Here is a 24,939-nt window from a genome sequence, read left to right on the forward strand (position 1 = left end):
TCCTGAGTGTCCGAATGATGCAGATTCAGATGCAACAGATTCATCAGTTCCAACAATATTACTTTTATCAGCAGTATCAACAGCAGTTCCCACCACTGCAACCAAACCAACCAAACCAGGGCCAGTCCCCGCCTCGCAGGGATAGAACTTCGTAAGTACTGGCCCCCAATTCGGGACGTACCTTGCCCCGGGGTGTTGTAAGCAACCGACGTACCCCTTGCCTCTTGAAGAGAAAGCCTGAGGAATAGACCTGAACCTAGCAAGCTCGAGAGGCGCTACCAAAAAATTTCCCATGTGGAGCACCGATCCAAGGTCCGAGGTGCGGGCTCCTGGAGAGACCCCTCAGTTCCTTGTAGCAGCCAGCATCGAACACATGACGAAGAGGAGGCGGCCAAAAGAATCTTCGAAGCAGCTCGCCCTACTTTTCGAAGTAAGATCGAAGTGCAGCCGACAATACAAATGTTGACCCCCCGAAGAAGTAGCAGCGGCGACGTCGCAAAACTCGCCGTTCATCAGCAAGAAATGATCTAGCAGCAAAGCCCAACCATCCGGCTGACCAAGGTCGGGAAAGAGAGGAGGTGAGCTCGGTGGCTACAGAAACAACAATGCCTACTCTTTTGAGCCGGCCTTCTCCCCTGACACCCGAGCTTCTAGCAGTCCCCATGCCGAAAGATTTCAAGGTCCCACCACTAGACAAGTACAATGGGTCCTTTGATCCCATTGATCATGTGGATACGTTCCAGTCCCAAATACACCTTGCTGGGGCCGATGAGGCTTGTCTGTACGTGGCTTTCTCCACCACGTTCAAAGGAGTAGCTCGGACCTGGTACAAAAACCTGGCGCCAGGTTCCATCGGAAGTTGGGCGCAATTTGCAGACATGTTCACGACCCACTTCATCACTAGTAAGAAGTGTCCATAGTCACAGGAGAGCCTTCTGAACGTGGTGCAGAGGGAGGGAGAGTCAATCCGCAGCTATATCAAATGCTTTAACGAGACATGCCTATAGACATTGGACCTTGACCCAGTAGTACGTCTCACCGCAGCATGCAAAGGCCTCACCCGTAAAGAGTTTAAGTGGCACGTTGTAGACGACAAACCAAAAAATATAACCGAGTTCCTCCAGTTGGCAGACCAGTTTATTAGCACTGAAGCGGAAATATACCAGGAAACTAGCAACCAACTAGGGGAAAAAAGGAAGAGGGAGAAAGAGAGGACAAGCAACATGAAAAGAAAGAAAAGTAAGTCCCCCAAGCGAAGAAGCAAATTCCCCTCACGAAATTACAGGTCGGGTCGGCGTTCCAGGACCCCTCCAATGGAGAAGACGAACTACACCCCTTTGAAAATGAAGCGAGGAGAGATCCTAATGTCAATAAAGGATTCCCTATCGTCAGATGGCCACCTAGACTTCACGGAGACCCAACAACCAAGAACTCGAATGTCTATTGTCACTTTCATCGGGACCACGGTCACAACACAGAAAACTGTTGAAACCTCCATGACGAAATTGAAGAGCTGATCCGTCGTGGATACTTGAAAAAGTACATTCTACATGAAGAAAAGGAATAGTGGAAATGGCAAGGAGAATGGAAAAAAGATGCCCCAGAGAGTAGTAGACAGAACGAACAGCCACCTTGCTTGCTACGAGAAGAGAGACCGATCCGCAGAGTGATTAATATGATCATCGGGGGATCTATTGTAGTGAGGTGCACAGTGGCGGTTGGGAGAACATCATTTTGAGAGCTAAAGCACCAAGCAGAGAACCCACCCAAACGACCTTGGATTGAAGAACCGATCTACTTTACCGAGGATGATGCCCGCGGGATCCAGTATCCTCATGACGACGTCCTAGTCGTGAAGATGGTCATCAATGACTTTGAAGTAAGGCGGACATTGGTGGACTCAGGTAGTTCGGCAGATATCCTCTTCAGGGAAACCTTTGACTAGCAACAATTACAACAGAGCAACCTAATGCCGGCAGACGCCCCACTAGTAGGGTTCAACGGAGAAGAAATTAGGCCTATAGGTCGTGTCACAGTACCGGTGGAGGCGGGCACGTGGCCAAATATTGTTTGGTTCGAGCACACATTCCCGGTTCACTACCCCATTCCCGTACAACACAATCATAGGTCAGCCTATTGCGCATGTTTTACGCACAGTAGTGTCAACCTACTACCTCGCAATGATGTTCCCAACGGATTGTCGAGTGGGAGTTGTACGAGGCGACCAACTTGAGTTCCGAACGTGTTATGTGGCTACTCTCAAAAGAAAAGCAAAGATAGTTGCGGATGCCGAACTGGAACAACCGAAAGACTACAATGAGGAGTGAGCTGCCCCGATGGAAGAGACGATCCACATACCAGTATCCGAAACCAAACCGACCAAGACTCTCCAGATCGAAGCACTTGTAAGCGAACCGCTTTGAAATCAACCAGTAAGTTTTCTACTTAACTATTTAGACGTTTTTGCCTGGTCTGCGGCAGGAATGCCCGGAATTGACCCTAGTGTCATAACTCACAAACTGAATGTGGACCCTTTAGTTAGGCCAGTCTGACAAAGAAAATGCAACCTCGCCCCGAAATGATGGAGGGTAGTTGATGAGGAGGTCGGGAAGCTCCTCACTATAGACTTCATCAGGGAGGTGCATTACCCGAGCTGGGTCACAAACCCGGTGCTCGTGAAGAAAGCCAGTGGCAAGTGGCGCATGTGCGTCGACTACATCAACCTGAATAGAGCTTGCCCAAAGGATTGTTTCCCCTACCTAGAATTGATCGCCTAGTAGATGTGACCTCAGGGCACGAGTTGCTAAGTTTCATGGATGCCTACTCCGGCTGTAATCAGATTAGGATGGACACGGATGACCAAGAAAAAACTGTCTTTGTAATCGAACTAGGGCTATACTGCTATAAAGTTATGCCCTTTGGTTTGAAAAGCGCTGGAGCAACCTTCCAGCGACTTGTAAATAAAATTTTTGAGCCTTTAATTGGCAATAAAGTGGAGTGTTATGTTGACGATATGGTTGTAAATACCCAATTCTCCAAATCTTTAATTAATGATATAGATGTTGTTTTCCAAATTTTAGGAAAATATAATATGAAATTTAATCCGAATAAGTGTGTCTTTAGAATCACTTTGGGAAAATTTTTAAGCTACATAGTCAACCGATGTGGTATCGAAGCCAACCCAGAAAAGATAAAGGCAATTATGGACATGAGTCCACCTCAAAAAATAAAAGAAGTCCAGAGGCTGACTGGCCGAGTAGCAGCCCTAAGCCGTTTCATGTCCAAGTCAGCAGGTCGATGCCTCCCTTTCTTTAAAGCCATTAAAAAGAATGAGACATTCGAATGAACTGAAAAATGCCAGCTCGTGTTTGACGAGCTCAAAAGGTATCTGAGTACTGCCCTAGTTTTAACCCGACCTGAGGTAGGTGAATTTTTGAAGCTGTACCTCTCCGCGAGTGATGAGGTAGTCATCTCGGTACTAATTAGGGAGGTAGATTGGGTTCAATGGCTCGTTTACTATGTAAGTAAGGTACTATAGGACGTAGAAAACAGATACCCCAACATCGAGAAGCTGGTGTACGCGCTAGTGGTAGCAGCTCAAAAATTACACCCCTACTTCCGAGCTCATATCATTGTTGTCCTTACGGATAGACCTCTGAGGCACAACCTACTTAAACTCGAGGCACGACCAGCAATCAAATTCCATATCTTGGTAGACTTTGTAGTAGAATGCAGGTTTAGCGCATCGGCCCCGGAACTGGCTGAAACTGCTCGCACGTTAGAAGCATCAACTAGTGTGGCACCAGTCCCGGTCATAGCAGTACTGACCTGGGACGAGGAGCTCTGGATCCTCCATGTCGATGGCTCATCTAACCAGCGAGGAAGCGGAGCGAGACTGATACTGTACGGCCTGAGCGAGGTGAAGTTGGAGTATGCTCTCCGGTTCGGATTCGAGGCATCGAACAATGAGGTGGAGTATGAGGCGCTAATTGCCGGGCTCAACTTAGCAAAGGAGATGGAAACGAAGCACCTCATCGTCTGTAGTGACTCTCAACTGGTAGTTAACCAAGTTAATGGCGACTACGAAGCTCGTGACTCGACCATGACAGCCTACTTAACCAGGGTCAGATAAATCCTACCGAGCTTTCGTTAACCAAGTCATGGTCCGAGAATGCCGAGGCCGATGCCCTATCACGACTAGCAAGTACGAACGACAACACAATGGGGACTGCATACATAGAGGACCTACCTCGGCCCAACATTCTCAGGGTGGCAGAAGAGGCCGCTCCCGTGTTTCAAGTGGAACCGAGCTGGATTAACCCACTCGTTGATTATCTGCTCCATGGGACCCTACCTGCAGAATGCAGTGCAGCTCGGAGGGTAGTGCGACAATCGGCCAAGTACGTCCTCATAGACGAACGGTTGTATAGGAGATCATTCATGCCACTACCTACATTGCTTACGACCCATAGAAGCTGAGCTTGTACTTCGTGATATCCATGAAGGTCTATGCGAAGGACACCTGGGGGGTAAGGCCCTTGCCCAAAAGGCATTAAGGCAGGGCTACTATTGGCCCACAATGAAAGCAGACACACCCGAACTCGTCAAGAAATGTGACAGATGTTAGAGGCATGCCAACATCCTCCATCAATCTACTATCGACTTAAAGTATCTTACTAACCCGTGGCCCTTCACGTAGTGGGGAATCAACATCCTTGGTCCATTTCCGCTGGCAATCGGACAGAGGAAGTTCTTAGTCGTAGCAGTAGACTGAAGGGATGAGAGATCCATCGTATGGATGCCCAAAACATGCAGAATAAAGGGGCGAATTTCAAAAATTTTTCTCTCCCTTTCAACTGGGAATCGCATTCCCTATTTAGAAAATCATATTTTAAAGGATCAATCTTGAACCATAAACTGAACCAGATCTGAACCAAAAGGAGTAGGAGAGGATTATACCTGATACGAAGAAATAATATCGCCCAACGAAGGTGTTCACGCCCAAGGAAGGATCCAAAGACTGCTTCCACTGAAGATGGCGCAGTGTAGGATGGAGCAAAATAAGTAGTGTTCTTCTCCAAGAACTCTGTCCTTTGCAAGAAAGCCCAGGATGGCACGTGAGCACAACTTCTTTTCAATTCTTTCACAAAGAACTGATATCAAGATCGAATCTTGACTTCTCCCACAACTAGAGATCAAACTGGATGTCTGGTGGCTGCAGGAAGGAGGCGGCAAGAAAGATATTTGCAGGGATTGCAAAAATCTTTCTTCTGTATTTTCAGCTCTGAAGAGGATGTGAGTATATCTTCTCTAAAGGCTGCCGCTCCCTCCTTAATTGTAACCCCAAAGGATCAGTTGCTAATCCAATTAGGAGTTGTTGATCCAAATCTTATTTGGATCAAAACATCTCTTTAGGTGATAAGGAGAAACCCTTATCTTATCTGCAGATTAGATTAGCCTTCTCCTAATCTCATTAGGAGGTTTCTGGATCTGAATCACATTCAGATCTGGACTCTCTGAGTGGATAGGGTTAAGACCTATCCTATCTGCCAATCCATCTCAGAATTCACCCCATATTTATCTAATTAAATAGCGCAGTTCGAAATGGGCTTTAGGCCCATTAAGCTTATATGCTCACTTAACCTTCCTAACTACTGCCCAGTTGGGCTTCCTTGTATGGCGTGGGACCCAAGCATTGATCTACACATCAGCTACATGGGTTCGGCCTAGCCTCTTTTACAAGGCCTGGCCGAAGACACTGTTATGGACAATGCACCCCCTGAAACCCATCAAATGAGCTCTATGGGCCCAACACTTACCCTAAGTGGTCCCTGGGCCAAGCCACCTTGTAACACCCAGGGACTGTGGGCAGATGCAAGATTAGCCCATCAGGTATTATCCTCAATGGTCTTACACTTAACCTCTTAGCCCGTAATGATCATACACTGCTCGACAAGAGAGGACCTCTCCCTCGGCTGCAAGGAACAGTGTTGCACTCTCTACTTATGTGGATCCCGAGATTTAAAACCTTTTGCAAGCATTTTAGAAACCATAATATATATATATATACTTTTATATCTCATATAAAATATACTTTGCAAAACAAATCTCAACGATTGAAATCGGCTGACAGCAGTCTTGGTTTCCATCAGTGAGAGTGCATCCCTGATCATTACCTTTGTCCGACAAAGGGGTTGATCCTGTCACTATGATCACCCACTGAAATGAATTCTCAGATTGTCCCAACATACCCAAGTTTTGACCCCCGCTAAGGATCTCACTGATTGGTACATCAAAGACAGCCCAATCTGACATCTAGTGCAGTATCATAATCGAGTCTAGGGGTCGGGTGTAACTTTCCAGTTTTGCCCATCAATCTCCAAGGTCCAGGGCAATACTGGAAATCTGGTCTAGTTCAAAGATTCAATTAATCCTACACTGTATGAGCCTAGGGTCTCACCCTGGCAGCTGAGACAGGCCACCCCAACCGACTTGGTGGCACAACAGTGTCAGCCTTATCAGGATAGGTCTCCCCAGACCGACCCACTAGCTGTGAACATTCTAAACTACACATTTTGGAAATTTAGGTACTGGATTGTCACATTTTGAATATTTGGGTACCGAATTATTGCATTTTAAAATTCGAGGACCAAATTGTCACTCGAGCCAAAGTACAGGGTACTAATTAGGAATTTTCCCTAAATTCAACCTAAACTCTTCATTCATCGAGAATTGGAAGTAAGGCACTATTCATCCTCTTCCTAGCTCGAAGGCAAAACTAGAGCAGCGGCGGCCGATCTTCCCCTTTCTTTACTCCTATCTCCGTATTTAGCTAGAGAAACTAACAAATCTTCCTCACTTCCAAACACCTACAAGTCCCCTTTCCCTTTCTTGGTGGTCATCGTTCCTGCCATGGTAAACCTGAATCTGATCGGATCTCTGGCTGATAAGGAAACTGCTTTCGTTCTTAGCCAGCAAATAGGGGTTTTGGGCCTTTTGGTGAGAACCAACGACTGGACAATCGGAATGTAGGAAGAATGATGCGCGGGTGTGAGTCCAATGGATGATGCATGCAAATAAACGGAAATTGAGAAAGAACCCATTCGTATTCCACACCTTTGACTGGAAATCTTTGTAGTCTTTTTCATACTTTAGGTCACCAGTCAAAAAGTCTCTATTACCGAAGCATTTGGCAATATGTGTCGTATCGGAGACATGGGATTGAATCCCACCATTGAGGGGTTGTTATTGGTGCAGGAACACTTAAATCCTGTTCGCAACGTTTGAGCTCGGGTACTCAGCCACCTCGGCCCAAAACGTACCTCGGCATCGGGGCACCTCGGCATTCAATCCTGTTCGGAGCTAAAGAACCGGAGTACCAGCTCAGGCCTAACAACCCGAACCGCCACGTAACGATTCTAGAAGTTTCGCTAGCAGACTCCAAATCTCATGGGATCATGTTGCGTAACAGCGGGCCTTATCTTCTCCCCGCTCGGATCGGGCGGGAATGATAGACTTCATTGACTGATATGTTACTCCCCGACTATAGCGGAAGCAGATCTAATCCCCTCAGGCCGAAGATCCCGAAACCGTTCCGTGAAACCCGCGGGAGCTCAACTATATAAGAGCAACAACCCATACCAAGGGAACATGAATCAAATATGCACTTTTATTCATTTACAATAAACTCATAAAGTACATCATTCTGATTGAAGCTAAGGGCATACAAAACTGTCCAACAGTAGACTACTTCACGAAGTGGGTGGAAGCATAACCGCTAGTAGGCATTACAGCTTGGAATGTGCAAATTTTCTTTTGGAAAAACATTGTATGCCGTTCTGGACTCCCCAAAATCTTGATTTCAGATAATGGGAAGCAATTTGAAGATATTAAATTTCAGAACTGGTGTGTTGAGATGGGGATTCAGCAGAACCTCACCTCGATAGAACATCCACAAGCAAATAGGCAAGCCAAAGTAACAAACAAAGCCATCATTCGCGAGCTGAAAGCCCGTCTTGCACGAGCTAAAGGGTTGTGGGTGGACGAGCTACTCAGTGTTCTTTGGGCCTACTGGACTACCATCAAGACAGTGACGGGTGAGACCCCCTTTAACATCACATATGATACAGAAGCGGTGATCTTGGAAGAAATCGAAGTGTCCATGTTGCGACTTGAGGCTTATGATGACGAAACAAATAATGAAGAGCTTCGTACCAACCTGGACCTTGTAGAGGAGGTACGAGACTTGGTCTACATCCGGACTGCGGCATACCAACAGAAAGTAGATCGGTACTATAACGCTTGGGTCAAGAAGCAGCAGTTTCGTGTTGGAAATCTAGTCCTACAGAAAGTTATGGTACCTGAGCCCGGTGTGGGTAAACTCGGACCGAACTGGGAAGGTCCGTACCGTATAAGATGGGTGTACAGGGAAGGCACATATGAGCTCAAAACTTTGGAAGGGAAGCTAGTACCTCGAGCATGGAACATCGACAACTTAAGAAGATACTATGTATGAATCCACAACACTAAGTATAAGTCACTCATGAAATCACCAAACTGATCAAATAGACGACGAGCTAGAGAGAGGACCATAAGTCACTCCTAGAAGCCTAAGGGCTATGGTGCTGAGCTGATAACAGACCTCGGCACAATAAAAGTCCTAGTCGCCTCTTTGGCACAAGCAGCTTAAAATCCAATCGCTTTGGCATGGGCAAAGTAAAGTGACCCAGGCACAGACAGGTCGGGTATGTACCCTACAATGTCTGTTAGCCTTGGCATACAATGGTGATTAGATTATTCCTACTAGTGTCGAGATCGCTGGCTCGGGAGTAATCTATACTTAGAAAAAAGTTCACTCCTATTTGGTTTAGCTCGCAAGCTCGGGAGTAACCTACACTTAGAAAAATTTGCACACAAAGATTACAAAACACTTGTATTTCATTGATAAAGAACTTCAAGTACAAAAAAAAAAAGAAAAAAAAAAGAGAAAGATTACAATTGACCGAGCTCGGAGGCTCAGAACATTGAGCATTACAAAAGGAGGGGGGTCCAAGAAAAGAGGCTTCAATCTGTTAAGGGCTCTTCATCCTTATTGGAGACTTTGGTAGGAGGATCTGTCTCCATACGGTCGTTGCCAACACCGGTCTCCTCTTCCTCGTCATCAAGCAGGTCGTCATCACTCTTCGCTTCGGAGTCCGGATCTTTGGCAGCTTCGGTGGTAACCTCTTTGGTGATCTTCGACGTGGTTATGACGCTATGGTCGAAGTGGGAAAATTCACGCCGGGTCAACAACCTGCTGAGTTTGAACCCCTTGCGGTAACCCGTTGTCCCTGCCTCGACCAACCTTTACCGAAGCTCCACTGAGGACTTGTACTCCTCAACTGCCTTAACCTTGGCCTCCTCCTCTGCCTGAAGCAATAGTTCGATTCATTCCTTCATGTGGGCCTTGAGGTTCTCGACTTCCCTCTTCAATGTCGTTTCACGCTCTTTGAGCTCCATCTTCTCTAACATTAGCAGAGTTAGTAGCTCCTCCTTAGCTCACGCATCATTTTTCAATTGGTTGATTTCATTGCGAGCTAAGTTCAGTTTAGTGTAGGCATTTCGGGAAGACTCCTCGGCTTCGAGAGCACACTTTAGGTTCATTTCAAACAGATAAGCCAAGGTGTGGATGGAGGAGTTCACCTACCAAGTGATGAAAACGAGTATCAGTATACAAAAAATCTAAGTACAAGACAATTTGAAAGACAAGTTCAAGAACGTACCACCATACAGTGTGTGGCCGCTCGGGCCCCGAGCTGAGCAACTGGCAAGTTGGCCCAATGAGCGATCTCCTCAATGAACACTGAATCCTTCCTCTTGAGAAGGCCGAACTTTAGAGTCCAAATGCTCCGAACTGGAGCATCGCTGCTTGAAGAAGTGGTGGTTGCTGGGATGGGCTCTGAAGATGTAGCCTCCTCGGACATGTGGGGTGGGGTGGCTGCTTCAGTCTCATCGGTAGGGATGTCGTCCATGGAAACTGCGATAAAAATGAGCCAAGTTAGATACAATACCAAAGTAAAATGAATAGAAAAAGTACAACAAATAGCGACCTACCAGGAGGACTTAGGCCGACCTGCACAAGCTTCTCCTCAGTCATGAATTTTTCAAACTTCGGGCCAAGCCCCGCCTAAGATCGGACCTCCTCCCTTGTCTTCATGTCTAGTCTGACGCTGGGGTCCTGGATGGCTGCCCTCCAGTGAGTCGAGAAGGGCCACCCCTCGGTGTTGCAAACCACGAAGTAGCGCATCTTCCAGGTCAGGACCTTATTAGGGAGCTCGTGCAGCAGTTTGTATCCGAGACAAGGTGATAAGTAATAAGTTCGCTTGTGATCGGGCAGAACGCAAGACAAACTTTTCTTAATGGAAAGGTTCGAAGAGAAGATGTCGGGGTCAAGGGGACGGTTGTAATCATGGAAAAGAGAAATGGTCCCTACGATATTACGAATAGAGTTCAGGTGTAGCTGGTCTATGGTAATGTTAAAGAATTTAACAATCTCGATTATAAGAGGGTGAAATGCAAGATGCAGACCGACTACGAGCTGCTCCTTAAAGATCATGATCTCGTTGTGGTCATGATCCCAAGGAAAGTTGCCTAAGGAGATGTTATATACAAGGTCGTTAGGGGTCTGTATTGGGCTACTAAGGAGGAGCCTGTCCGCCGTCATTATCGACGGGCCGAAGTTGTCTGGCAGCCGACCTCGGTGTGAGGTGGAAGCTGATTTACCAGAGTCCTCTCTTTTTCGCTGAGGTGAGTTCACCTCGGGCGAACTGAGGACTGTGTCCTATCCTGAAGTGACCAGCTCGGTAGGACGAGGATCCACAGTTTGAGTTGAGGTACCCACCTCGGCCCCAGCAGACTCGCTGCTCCCGTCTAAAAGACTATCTAAGCTAAGGCTAGACACATTAAAGGAAAGAACAATGGAATCAAAAGGAAAAAGCAAAGGAAGGTGGACTCACCTAAAGGAAGACCGAAGAAAAGGAGGTGACCTCGGACCTAGAAAAGGCTAATACCGAATTGGAAGACTTGAGCGCGACCTCAAAGATTGTGGATTTGCGGACTTGTGGCGAAGAAAATGGGCCCTTTGGCCCCTATTTATAGCCAATATATCCGGGAATCAATGGTCAAGATCAACACGATCCGACAGCTCCTAGGGAAACCGGTTGCACACCCTCCCCCCCCCCCTAGAGGTTGAAATCGATTTAGCATGTGTTTTGACGTCAGTGGAGTCTATAAACAGCTTGACGTCCATGCGTACCAAGTACGCGATCTGGGTTACTTTCTGGTTGAATCGAATGGTTGAACGGGTCTGACCAGCGGCTCCCGCTTCACACACCTAGATTTCGTGCCAAATCCACCTAAGCTCGTTGTGAACTCCCTACGCCGGGTTAGGACCCTTGCCACGAGGAGTGGGGGCAATTGATGAGGAGTAATTTGGCACGACCTGGTAAGTAAAAGTCATGTGAACGTGATCTGCATGTAGGATGACAACTCAGCATGGGGAGCCTAGTCAGCACTATGCGGAGCACCGCATAAAGTCGCTTCGGCAATAGCTCACCTCGGCGTAATGCCACCTCGGCTGCTAATCGAGTTCGGGGCCCAGGAACCAAAGTGACACATAATAAATCCCAGTAGCTTCCCTACAGACTTCGGATATTGCTGTTAGACAGTGTATGCCCTTAGCTCCAATTAGATTGATGTACATTATGACATTTATTGTGAATGAATAAAGTACACATTTGATTCATGTTATTGTGGTGTGTTTCTGTGTAATACCCTTAAACTGGACACTTATGAGACTCGTGTTAGTTTAGAATGTTCACAGCCGTTGGATAAGTTTGGGGAGATTTATCCTGCTAAGGCTAACACTGATGTGCTACCAAGTTTTGGCGTGGCCTGTCTCAGCTGCCAGGGTGAGACCCAAGGTACATGCAGTGTAGGTTTATTTGAAACCCTGAATTGGACTAGATTTCCAGTATTGCCCTGGACCTTGGTGATTAGTGGGCAAAGCTGAAAAGTTACACCTAACCCCTAGATTATGATACTGCACTAGGTGTCGGATTGGACTGTCTTTGATATGCCAATCAGTGAGATCCTTAGCGGTGGTCAAAACCTGTGTTTAGTAAAAACATAGAAAGTTAACATGGGCTTTTTCGAATGCCCAAATCATTCAAATATTAAACTACTTTAAGATCCAAAAGAAGGCAGGTGGCTCCTTGTAGCGTTACAAAACATGTCTTTTCATGCTTCACTCAGCCACTTGGGTTAGACCAAGTTCAAAAAATTGACATGTATCAGCCCGTATATGTGCCGCATTGGGAGCACCGCCCCTATAGAGGGTGTATCGGGGTCTTGATCGGTTCAGAGGGTGGATAAACCTTAAACCAACCCCCTAAATTTGATTTGGAAAAAAAAGTAAAAAGAAGTACCAATATTGCTCGATACACCTCTACCAGCATATCAGGCATATCGATAGTTAGAACCTTGGGTTGGACTTCACAGAATCGTTTAGTCTAATGGTCTCAAGCATGTGAGAATTAGGAGGAATATACTCAGTATTGCCAACTCTAATAATAGGTCCATCAAATAGAGCTGAAGAAATATAATGCATTTTTGCATGTTTATGTTGATGAAGAAATTTGCATGCATCAACCCAAGGGGTTTTGATCATTTGATCTTTTTTCTTGTACTATTGGGCTTTTATGGGTCCAAGTTGGACCCACCTCTATTTATTTTCAAATGAGGGCGTCCTATTTCACTCTTTTTTCTCATCTATTTACATGATATCATCCTTAGAGGCCCTCGTCCTATAACATCACAGTCATGATAACCAAGTTGAATGAGTGTTATCTGCTCACAAAGATGGGTCTTGATGGTGCTATACTAGCTTTATCTCCAATGGTAGGCTCTAGTAAGCTTTCACATTTTTCAGGTGAACTTTGTCGGATTCTACCAAGTATTCAGTAAGCACTTATTGTTAACATAAACACTCTGAAACATGACGGAAAATTTATATCAAATCACTAATCTATAAATACAAGCTAGACACCCGAATGTATCAAGATCACTGGGTTTATTTCATTTTAACTAACTTTAATTAAGCTTGCCTCGATCCACCCTCTCTTTTGTTGGGTTTCATCTTTCTAGTTGCAATCTTCTCAAAGATTACTATGGATATTGTTAAACAGTGGGTGCACCCTAATATATAGATGAACATTACTCACCCCAGCTAAGATCTTTCTAGTTAAGAAACTTTGTCAATTCATGTATCTATTATTACCACAATTTGGGCTATGGTCAAGCAGATTCTTAGGTACCTCAATGGTTTCCTCTTTCATTGATCCAAATTTTAAGCATTTGTCCGCTTTAGGGCCCCTTTTTTTGGTTTGCCACCCAATCCTATTAATTAATATCGTTGTTTGTTTGTTGGTATTTACTCAAGCCTCGTTTGTTTGCACTGCAATTTTATTTAACTGATGCAGAAGTATGGGATGCAAAAGATTTCAGTAAAAATTCTGATTCATTTTTATTTTAGATTTTGCCTTGTTTATTTGCAATGTAGATGAAGTAAAGCAAAACATGAAATTAATTAAAATAAAACCCAATGTAAAAGTGGACCAGAATTTTATGCATTTGAACCGGATCGAATGGAATTAAATTACAAACAAACAGAACATTAATATTTTTATTTGGACACATTTTGACTTGGGCAAGCTTTCACTATTCTTTCGTTTGGAGTAAACTTGGAAACTTTGTCTCACCCATCCTACACAAAAAGGAATATTAGAGATAAGAAAAATCCTCTACGATACAAGAAGAACATTGACTATCACGAAGAAAAACGGAAGAAAATACTAGTGAAACTAGGTGGTGAGGTGCACACAAAACGAGGCACAGGGTTGGATTCAAGCCGAGCCAAGCCAGATACTTAATTATTCGAGCTCGGCTCGCAGAAATAGTGTTAGGCTTGAGCTCGATTTGAGTTAGAAACTTGAGCTCAAGCTCAAGTCGGTTCACAAGCTTGCAAGTTTGGGCTCGGCTTAGCTCGAGCTCGACTGCAAGTCAAGCTTTTTCAAAAAAATAAAAATTTTATATATGAAAAAAATATATTTTTATTTTACATACAAAAAATTAAGAATTTTAAAAATTATTTATTATTATACATGCAAAAAAATAAGAATTATAATAAAAATGATTTATTATTACACATAAAAAATAAAAATATTATTATATATAATAAAAATTATTTATTATATATAAATAATTATATTTACATGTATATGTATGTATGTATGTATGTAATAAAAAAAAATTATTTATTATACTAGGCTTGATTAGGCTCGCGAGCCTCACGAGCCGAGCTTCACTAGGCTTGATTAACAAATGAGTCTCTATATCGGGCTCGAACTCGGTTTAAACTGAGCAAAACCAAGCTTTTCACAAGCCGAGCTCGAATAACTCACAAGAAGCTTGGCTCGTGGCCACCCCTAGTGAGGCATAACCAAACTACCATGCCTCATCCACCTTATGAGTGTTACAAGAGGCTTATGCCTCAGATTTTATGAGGCATACATCTCAATGCCTCACATGAGGCATCTGTCTTATCTTGACGACAAAATATTTTGAATTGAAAAATAATAAAAACCAAATAGGTCTTCATCATTATCCTGTTTCACCATTCCGTTTTGTTTGATGCATATCGTATATTGCAAAAAGTTATTCATGCATTATACTTTCCAAAATTCATGAAAATGTGATTATCTAGTTGATTACAAATAAAACAAAACAATCTATCTATCTATCTATCTATCTATCTTTCTATCTATCTATCTACACACACACACACACACACACACTACAACACAGTAGTCTAGAAATTTTCTCCTTTTATTGAATTTTTATTTTTTTATTCCATGCCATTTTCTAAACAACCAATGAGATGCTTTCCTTCCCTAATAAAAATTACCTACAATCTCTCTCTCTCTCTCACCTTCCCAATAACCTAAATAATATCTTCTCCTAAAATTTCTCCTAAACTACCTCCCCCACTTTCTCCTAAATTATCTTTAATTCCTATTTATCCTCTCCCCCAATTTTTATCTATATCTATTAAACAAAGTTTGTTAAAAATTTAAGAATTATTTAAATATTCTATTGAAATTACATAATAACTTTAAAATATTTATTAAAACCACAAAAAACAATTATAATATATATAATAATATTCATATTATTAATAATTTTAAATTTTTACAAGATTCAACACAAAATTATGTACTAACAATATAATTTAACATTAAGAAATAAAATATATTTAAATATTTCAATAACTAAATATCTAAAATAACAAAATATTAAAAATAGTTAAATAATTATATTGCAAAATATTTAATATTATATAATAACTTCAAAATAAATAAAATTCAAATAACAAAAATTTTAAATATTTTATATATTACTTAAATGTTTAAATAACTAAATATTTAACATAACTAGATTTTATATAGTTAAAGTAATGAAATTATGTAATAAATTTAAAAAGTTTCTTAAAACTACAAAGATTATTATAACATAATATTCAAATTAATAATAATTTAATATTTTTCATGTTTAATGATGAAACTATGTAATAATAGTGTAAATTATAATTATACAGGTTATTAAATTCAATAAATAATTTATATTTTAAAATTCAAATGATAATGTTATTTAAATAACTAAATAATATCATAAATAACTAATTTCACTTATATCAATTAACAATTCTAGATAATAAATATCAAACAATTAATATTAACTAATAATAATTTTAGAATCTTAACCTATAATTATTATATATTTATATATACTAAAACTAATAGTTATTGTATTTTAGGTGATTATTTATTGTTTTTTGTGATAAATAAATTTTCAATAATTATATATAAATCTATTTTTGTTTTTGTTATTTGATATAAAATTTTCAATATTTATGTATAAATCTATTTTTGTTTTAATGTATTGTTTTTACTGTATTTTTTATAATTTGTTGATTAATATTTATTTGAGATTAAACTATTATTTGATATTACACTATTTATTGACTATTTTAATATATATTTTTTATTTATTTATTGTATTTTGTAATTATTGTATTTATTATATTTTTATTGTTATTTATTGTATTGTAAAATATTTTCAATACAATAAATAATTGTGTATTGTTATTTATTTGAGATTAAACTATTTATTGTTATTTATTGTATTTTATAATTGTGTATTTTTTCTATAAATTTTCAATAATTATTGGATATTAAACTATTGTAATTTATTAGAGATTAGAATATTAATTAGCTGAAAATTAATATATTGGACTATCAATATATTAGACTGGTTGGTTTGTTTTAGTTGTAGGTTATTTGGCCAATCAAATTGACCTGGTCAGATTGGAGAGTTGGTCACCTAAATCTGATTGACCAATAGTGAAAACCAACCAACTTGGGTTGTAACAGTTTGGGCCAATTTTTGGTTTGATCAGTTGGTTCAAAAGATTTAGACTTAATAATCAAATTTAAAAGTTAAATTTAAATTAAAAATTACAATGATATAAAATATCATTGTAAAATGGGCAAAGTGAAACTGATCCAACTTGTTAGGTTGGGAAATTGTTGAACCAAAGCCAACCAAAAATACAAGAAAATCGACCAACTCGGGTCTAGTTGGTTGGGTTGGTCGGTTTCATCAGTTTAATGAACAACCCTAGATAAAATTAATTATTGTTGTTTTTGTATTGTAAAATATTTATTAAAAGTAGTATAAGGGTAAATATGTTATGTGGAAATGATATGGTATCGGAAGAGTTTTGACCAATCAAAATTCACCCATAAATTTAGATAATTAAATAACACCTAATTTGCTACTACATTTATGATACTGGTAGATTGGTCAAAAAAATTTCAGATATCATATCTTTCCCATATCATAATTGAACCTAAAATATAAATAATTATTAATTATTTAAAAAGTTAAAAATGTAAAACAATTGTATACTCTTTTATGTTTCTATTGTTTAGCTTTTGCTTAACAAATCTCGTGCATCACACGTGTCCTCACTAGTATATATACTAAAACACAACAATTTAGAAATTTTCTCATTTTTTTGATTTTTTGATTTTTTTATTCCATGTCATTTTTGAAACAACCAATGAGATGCTCTCCTTCCCCACCTAAAATTTCTCCTAAACTACCTCCCCCACTTTCTCCTAATTTATCTCTAATTTAGTACATAGTTTCTCTCCTAAATTATCTCTAATTCCTATTTATCCTCTCCCCCACTTTTTATCTATATCTATCTAAGGAAAGATTGAATTAAAAAATTTAGAAATTATTTAAATATTCTAACAAAATTATATAATAAGTTTAAAATATTTATTAAAAACATAAAAAAATAAGTATAATAGATTTAATAATATTCATCTTATTAATAATTTTAATTTTTTACAAAATTGATCACAAAATTATGTTCTAACAATTTATAATTTTATAGATTATACAGTTTAAATTTCAAACAATAAATAATTAACATTTAAAAATAAATTTTATTTTAAATAATTCAATAACTAAATATCTTAAATAAAACAATATTAAAACTATCTAAATAATTATATAACAAAATATTTAATATTATGTAATAAATTTAAAATAAATAAAAAACAAAAAACAAATATTTTATATATTATTTAAATATTTAAAAAACTAAATATTTTGAATAATAAAATATTTAACATAACTAGATTTTAAATAGTTAAAATAATGAAATTATATAATAAATATAAAAAATTTCTTAACAGTATAAAGATAATTATAACATAATATACAAATTAATAATAATTTTATTATTTACAAAATTAAAAAAATTACGTAATAAGAGTACAAGTTATAATTTTATGGATTATTAAATTCAATAAATAATTATTTTTTAAAATTTAAGTATTGCTATTATTTAGATAACTAAATAATATAGTAAGTAACTAATTTTACTTATATGAATTAATAATTCTAGAAAGTAACTTTTAAAAAAAAATATATTTATTAATAATACTTTTAAAATATTAATTTATATTTATCCTATATTTATCTATACTAAAATTAATATTTATTGTTTTTTTGTTAAATTTATTTTTGTTTTTTTATTTATTAAAAAAATTCAATAATTATTGGAGATTAAACTACTGTTATTTAACTATTTTAGATTTAATTTATTATACATATTTTATTTTTCTTATAATTTATTGATTAATATTTATTAGAGATTAAACTATTTATTAAGGGTGCAAGTCATGCGGGTTGGGTCGGGTTTATGGTTGACTCGGGCCCGACCTTAAAATTTGGGCTTAAGGCCTAAACCTGAAACGAACCCAAGGTCAAGCCTGATCTTCCCAACTCGAACCCAGCCCACATTGTAACTTGATGCACTCGGGTTGGGCTTGGGCCTGGGTTGGTAAATGAACCCACTCTAAAATAATACATACTGAAAATCCAAGCCTAGCCTATGTAAAATTTCAAGCTAGGCTTGCCCAAGTTGCACCCCTACTATTTATTGACTAATTTAATATATTTTTTAGTATTATTGTATTTTTATTATCAATATGTTTTCAATAATTTTGTATTTTTTCTATAAATTTTCAATATTTATTGGAGAATAAATAATTTTTATTTATTAAAGATTAGATTATTAATTTAGTTAAAATTAGGAGTGTTCACGAGTTGGTTCGGTTTGCTTGTAGGATGTTTGGCCAACCAAATCAACCTAGTCAGGTTAGGGAGTTGGTCACTAGAAACCAACTAACTATTAGTGAAAACCGACCAACTTGTGTTGTATCAGTTTTGGTCGATTTTCGGTTTGGTTAGTTAGTTAAAAAGATTTAAACTTAAAAATATAGTGTCATTATTAAAAACAAATGTAAAAATTAAATTTATGATATAAAATATTTTAGACTAAGAAATACGAGAATTTTCCCATTTTCCTTTATTAAAAAATTATACTCAAAATATAAAATATTAATATATATCTATGGTCAGGTCGTTCCATTTTGGTCGATTTACAAATGACTAAAGCGAAACTGATCCAACTTGGTCAGGTTGGGAAATTGTTGAACCAAAGCCGACTGAAAATAATAGATACGATACGATACGATACGGGGTGTATCGTAACGTATCTTTAAAATTTCTATACTTATTATATTTATATACTAAAATTTATATTTATTGTATTTTTAGTAATTATTTATTGTATTTTAGTGATAAATATATTTTCAATATTTATGTATAAATCTATTTTTGCCATAGCTTTCTTCCTTATCCCAATTGAGAACTCTCAGACACTCTTCATTTTAACCTTTCTTGCTTCCTCATGAAGCCACCTTGATGGTGCGTGATCTGGAAGTTCCTAGTTGGAGGATGATTTGGACCTTAATCGTGTAGCGAGCTGGACCAAGCTGCAAGACAGAGGACTAGAGCACCTGGGGCGGTAAACCCGGTGAGGTCGCTCTGATGCTTAAGTCAGTACTATATTGTGATTGCGAGCTAGAATCCGAGTGCTAGAGAGCTTGGATGCAAGTAATCGCGCGTACTTGGACCATGGAAGGGTTGACGCCTTTATATAGCCGAGTTATTAAGGGTTTCCTGGAATAGTTCTGAGATCTGCGGCCTGAATGGGCGAGATCCGCTCCCGCTTTAGTCGGGGAGTATTGTATCAGCCAATGCACTTCATTATCACCGCCCGATTCGGACAGGGAGAAGATAAGGCTTGCCGTTATGCGGTACGATCCCACAATATTTGAAGTCTGCTGGGATGCTACTGGGATTTATTATGTGTCACTTCGGTTCCTGGGCCCCGAACTCGATTAACAGCTGAGGCAGCATTACATCGAGGTGAGCTGTTGCCGAAGTGACTTTATGTCGAGCTCCACATAGCGCTGACTAGGCTCCCCTTGCTGAGTTGTCATCCTACGTGTAGATCGCGTCCACGTGACTCTTATTTACCAGGTCTTGCCAAATTACTCCTCATCAATTGCCCCCCACTCCTCGTGGCAGGGGTCCTAACCTGGCATAGGGAGTTCAGAACGAGCTTAGGTGGATTTGGCACGAAATCTAGGTGAAGTGGAGGGGGAGCCGCTGGTTAGACCCATTCAACTGTTCGGTTCAACCAGGAAGTAACCCAGATCGCATACATGGTACGCATGGACGTCAAGCTGTTTATAGACTCTACGGACGTCAAAACATGCGCTAAATCGAATTCAACCTCGGGGAGCGTGCAACTAATTTCCCTAGGAGCCGTTTGATCGTGTTGATCTTGATCGTTGATTCCCAGATATACTTGCTATAAATAGGGGCCAAGGGGCCCATTTTCTTCACCACAATTCCACAAATCTACAATCTTCGAGGTCGCGCTCAAGTCTTCCAGTTCGGTATCATCCTTTTCTGGGTCAGAGGTCGCCTCCTTTTCTTCAGTCTTCCTTTTGGTGAGTCCACCTTCCTTTGCTTTTTCCTTTTGATTCGGTTGTTATTTCCTTTAATATGTCTAGCCTTAGCTTAGATAGTCTTTTAGACGGGAGCGGCGAGTCTGCTGGGGCCGAGGTGGGTACCTCGGCTCAGACCATGGATCCTCGTCTTACCGAGGTGGTCACTTCAGGATAGGACACGGTCCTCAATTCGCCCGTGGTGAACTCACCTCGGTGAGAGTGAGAGGCTTCTAGTAAATCAGCTTCCACCTCACACCGAGGTCGGCTGCCGGACAACTTCGGCCCGTCGATAATGATGGCAAATAGGCTCCTAGCCTTATTAGCCCGGTATAGACTCCCTAACGACCTTGTATATAGCATCCCTTAGGCAACTTTCCTAGTGATCATGATCACATCAAGATCGTGATCTTCGAGGAGCAGTTTGTACCCGATCTGCGTCTTCCACTTCACCCTCTTATAATTGAGATCGTTAAATTCTTTAACATTACCATAGACCAGCTACACCCGAACTCTATCCGTAATATCGTAGGGACCATTTATCTTTCCCATGATTACAACCGTCCCCTTGAACTCGACGTCTTCTCTTTGATCCTTTCCATTAAGAAAAACTCGTCCTGCGTTCTGCCCAAGCACAAGTGAACTTATTACTTGTCACTTTGATAAGAATAAAAATTATCATATTTTTATCCCTAAATATTCAGTCTTTTATACTTAATTAGTATTTAACTGGACTCATTATTCTTGTATTTCGATTCAGGGCATGAAAGAAAGCATCAGGAGAAAAACAAGGCTAATCGGGTAATTTTGCACAGTTTCGATGCCGTGTAGTAATCTGGGCATAACTCTCCCATTCGGACTCCGATTGAGAGGATTAAAGATGCATTGAAAAGACAAGGAAAAACTATACAACTTTCATGTTTTTAGTTTTGATAGATTCGGACTGCATAAAAGTCAAAATCGGGCCCGAAGTCTAAGAAAATTCATAGAGAAGCCCAATTCGCAGCAGAAACTCAGCTCACAAAAAAGCCTTGCAATGGCCCAATTCATAGCAGAAGCCGAATACGAATACAAGAATAAGGAAACTGCAAAGAGTCCTATCAGATTTAATTTTCTGATGTAATTCTAGAAAGATAAAAGAGATTGAGATTACCAGATAAGAGATATGATAGGATTAGATCTAAACTAATCATTAGGAATTAGGACTTTCTATTTTTTAGAAAACATAAGTATGTCATAGGTAATCATTTGATGAAACCCGAATCCTAGGCTTTTTATAATATTCTGAATTAAACCTATTTACTTGCATTATCATTTCTTTAATTTGGCTTGAGAATTGAATTTCTAATTTCTAAATAATAGAGAAATCTTAAAATTTGGTACTTGACAACACCTTCCCTGTGGGATCGACACTCTATTCACACACTATTACTTGCCCATGATCTGTATACTTGCAGAAGTCATACAAGTTTTTGGCGCCGTTGCCGGGGAAGGCAATATTGTCAATATCAAAATATTTTGATACACACTATTTCTTTAGACCTCTTAGTCTTTTTAAAAAAAAAAAATCTGTCTTTTTGTTTTGCTCATTGCACAGCCTTTTAGGTGTTTATGCGAAGCAATCCAAACGCCCGATTAGAAGATCTAGATCTTGAAATTGACCGTAGGTGCAAAGCTTTAACTAAATCCAAAAAGGAGAGGCTCAGAAAGGAGAAAGAAGACAGGGCTAGGGAGCTAGAAAGTCAGGAAGGAGGAACACAAATTAATCAAGAAACTTTTGAGGGAGTAAGAAAAGAAGAAGAGATGGAAAATGACGCTAACAGATCCTTGCGTGAATTTTCCATACCAGCTTTGACCATTCAGCCTAGCATTGAAAGGCCAACGGTTGCAGCTAATAATTTTGAGATCAAACCAGCAATCATTCAGATGGTTCAATAGTCTCAGTTCGGGGGAGGAGTTATGGAAGATGCCAATGCTCATTTAGCAAATTTCTTAGAGATCTGTGATACCATCAAAATGAATGGCGTTTCTGATGATGCCATTAGACTGAGGCTTTTCCCTTTTTTCTTAGAGACAAAGCCAAAACATGGTTAATCTCTCAAGCTTCGGGATCAATTACTACATGGGATCAGCTCACAAAGGCATTTCTAGCAAAATACTTCCCACCAGGAAAAACTGCTAAATTGAGGCATGGCATCACCAATTTCACTTAGTTTGATGGAGAGACTCTCTATGAAGCATGGGAAAGGTTCAAAGACTTGCAAAGAAAGTGTCCTCATCACGGTATCTCGGATTGGTTGATAGTACAGACGTTCTATAATGGTCTCTCCCCTCAAATGAGAAGTACTATTGATGCAGCAGTTGGTGGGGCTCTCATGAACAAGAATGCTACAGATGCAAATGTCCTCCTTGAAGAAATGGCAGCTAATAACTACCATTGGTCTAATGAAAGAAGCATTACAGAAAAGGCTACTGGTGTTTATGATGTGGATGGGTACTCTCTGTTTGCTTTCAAAGTTGATGCGATAGCCAAGACCTTGGAGCGAGTGAACATCAATGTTCTCTCCAACCATCCAAAAGTGTGTGAATCTTGTGGGGGAAATCACCATAATTCAGATTGTCATGGGATGGAGCAAGTCCAGTTTGTCAATAATCCCAATCGGAAACCAAACAACCTTTACTCGAATTCTTACAACCCTGGATGGAGGAATCACCCCAACTTAGCATGGGGAAATCCAGGAAACCAAGGAGGCAACCAAAGGCAACCTTTCCAAAATAACTTTCAAGGAAGGAATCAAAATCAGCCCCAAGCACCACAAGAAAACAGACCCTCCTATGAAACATCATTAGAGAAATTCATTGGGGCTACTTCTGAATGGTTTGAGAAGATGAAAAAGCAATATGACAGGTTGGAGGCAAAGGTTGATCAAATAGCTAGCCAAAATAGGAACTTGGAGATGCAACTAGGTCAAATGGCTAGTTCATTCAATGCAAGAGCTCAAGGTACTTTGCCTAGCAAAACTAAAGTCAATCCCAAGGAGCATTGCAAGGCAATTACTTTGAGAAGTGGCAAACAGCTTGAGAAAGTGAATGCCATTGCCTTAAGAAGTGGAAGGACTATTGGTGAGATCAAGGATGATGATAAAAAAGTTGAGGTAGCCAATTCACAAATGGAGATCGAAGGGAGTACACCTAAACTAAATTTAGATGCCATTAAACTTCTTCTCCCCTACCCTAAAAGAGTCTTGAAAGCTAACTTGGATAAACAATTTAAAAAATTTTTAGAGGTGTTTAGAAAAATACATATTAATATTCCTCTTCTTGATGTATTGTCGCAGATGCCAAAATATGCCAAATTCTTGAAAGAGGTAATGTCAAATAAAAGGAAATGGGAGGAATGCGAAATGGTGAAAGTAAACGAAGAGTGCTCAGCAATTCTTCAAAATAAATTGCCCCCAAAGCTCAAGGACTTAGGGAGTTTTTCTATTCCTTGCACCATAGGAGATACTGAGTTTGAGAAAGCTTTATGCGATTTAGGTGCCAGTATAAATCTAATGCCATATTCTATTCTTGAAAAACTTGGATTGCATGAACTAACACCTACTACTATTACCTTGCAATTAGCTGATAGAAGTATTAAATATCCTAGGGGAATAGTAGAAGATGTTTTAGTCAAAGTGGGCAATTTTATTATTCTTGCTAACTTCATTGTGTTGGATATGGAGGAAGATAGGACAATGCCTTTGTTTTTAATGAGACATTTTCTTGCTACTGGTAATGCTTTAATTGATGTGCAAAAAGGTCTACTTACTCTTAGAATCAATGGTGAAGAAGTGGTGTTTAATGTACTTAAAACCATGAAATATCCCAAAACAATTGAACATGAAATATATGCAATTGGTTGCATTGATATTTGGGCAGTTGAAGTCGATGCATCTAAATTAAATGATCCTTTAGAACGTTGCATTCTTAATTCTTGTAAAAATGTGCAGGTCTTGGATGAAGAAATTAAGGAAGTTTTGAACTATTTGGAGGTCGGTCAGGAAGGGTGCAAGCCAAGACAAGGAAAATTTTTACCATTGGATGGACCGACCTCTACTAAGCAATTGTGACCTTCCATTGAAATGCCTCCAGCTCACACAAAACTCCTCCCATCTATTGTGCAGGCCCCTATTCCAGATTTAAACCCACCCATGATGGATGAGAGGGGAAAACATTGGAAGTTGCAACTACAAGACCTGGAGGATCCGGTTTATGATTAAAAACAGGGAAGTTTGTTTTTCTTTTTTTCTCTTCTTGTTTCTATAGTTAAGTTATTTTCACCTTTTCTTTTTACCTTACATTGAAGACAATACGTAGACTAAGTGTGGGGGGGGAGGGAGAGTATAGGATTTTATTTCAGTTC

The 24,939-nt window shown here is 39.5% G+C and overlaps 1 non-coding gene across 1 annotated transcript; it reads right to left on the reverse strand.

Moving 5' to 3' along the window:
• Window positions 1-22,714: 22,714 nt before the first annotated feature.
• On the reverse strand, window positions 22,715-22,821 carry LOC148790471 (small nucleolar RNA R71). Its single transcript, XR_016078959.1, has one exon. It is a non-coding gene; the product is annotated as a small nucleolar RNA R71 (small nucleolar RNA).
• Between the last annotated feature and the right edge of the window lie 2,118 nt (window positions 22,822-24,939).

The sequence above is a fragment of the Nelumbo nucifera genome, chromosome 7 (genome assembly GCF_055504915.1).
Source record: "Nelumbo nucifera cultivar China Antique chromosome 7, China Antique-T2T, whole genome shotgun sequence".
Lineage (NCBI taxonomy): Eukaryota > Viridiplantae > Streptophyta > Magnoliopsida > Proteales > Nelumbonaceae > Nelumbo > Nelumbo nucifera.